The following is a 949-nucleotide window of genomic DNA, read 5'->3' as shown; positions in this document are numbered from 1 at the left end:
CTTATCAAGAAGGGGATTTTCCCATGGTCGGGATTTCTCTCTCCAACTTTATTCCCATTAATACACACACACACACATATACACATATATATATGGAAAATAAATCATTCGGGTTGTGAATTAGCATTTAAAGCATAAAAGTAAAGGATTTAAGGTTGTAGCATGAGCCAGTCAGAAGAGTCTGATTTTAAATGAGTTTATATATGCTAACACCTCATTTGTGAAATTACCCTAGAGGTGGGGGGGTGTGAATAGGGTATTTGCTAATCTAATCCGATATTAATGTCAATTTAAAACTAATTAACAAATATCCTGGCAAATGATGTATATAAGTCAGATATGCAAGGATATGGAATTAAACTAAGGACGAAATAAACATGAGGCGAATGTTATATAAAATATACAAGAGAATAAGTGCGCCAATGTAATTGCAAACAACTAATGTGATCACGAAGTTCGGTCACCCTCGATCTATGTCTCCGCTCTCCACTCTCGAGGAGAATCTCCACTATCACAATTCAATCTGCACAATCGGTTTTTAATGCTCACCGATAAACGTTTATAACTCACACACTTATAATCACACAATACACACTCTAAGTGTTAGCCTAGCTTGTGTCACCTTCCTTAAGTGCTTGGATTTGTCACTTCTCCTAAGCTTTACTACTAACGCCACTCCTCTTAAAATTGACCACGTCTCTCCCAACCACCCCTCTCGGTGTCCTTGTGTATTACAATGTGATCTCGACAAATAATCTCACAAATACAAATAGTTTTGTTCTCTAACAAGATGAGAACTCAATTAAGCTCACTCTTAATGAATCACTCATCACAACCCAAATATATAATGTATGAAATGCTAAAAGCTCAATATGTGTGTGTGTGTGATCAATGAGCAATAATAATAACTAAACTCAATTATAAAATCTAGCTTAATGAAATAATAATC

This window comes from Asparagus officinalis, chromosome 6 (genome assembly GCF_001876935.1).
Source record: "Asparagus officinalis chromosome 6, Aspof.V1, whole genome shotgun sequence".
Lineage (NCBI taxonomy): Eukaryota > Viridiplantae > Streptophyta > Magnoliopsida > Asparagales > Asparagaceae > Asparagus > Asparagus officinalis.
The sequence above is the reverse complement of the archived record's forward strand: the minus strand, read 5'-3'. Positions refer to the sequence as shown.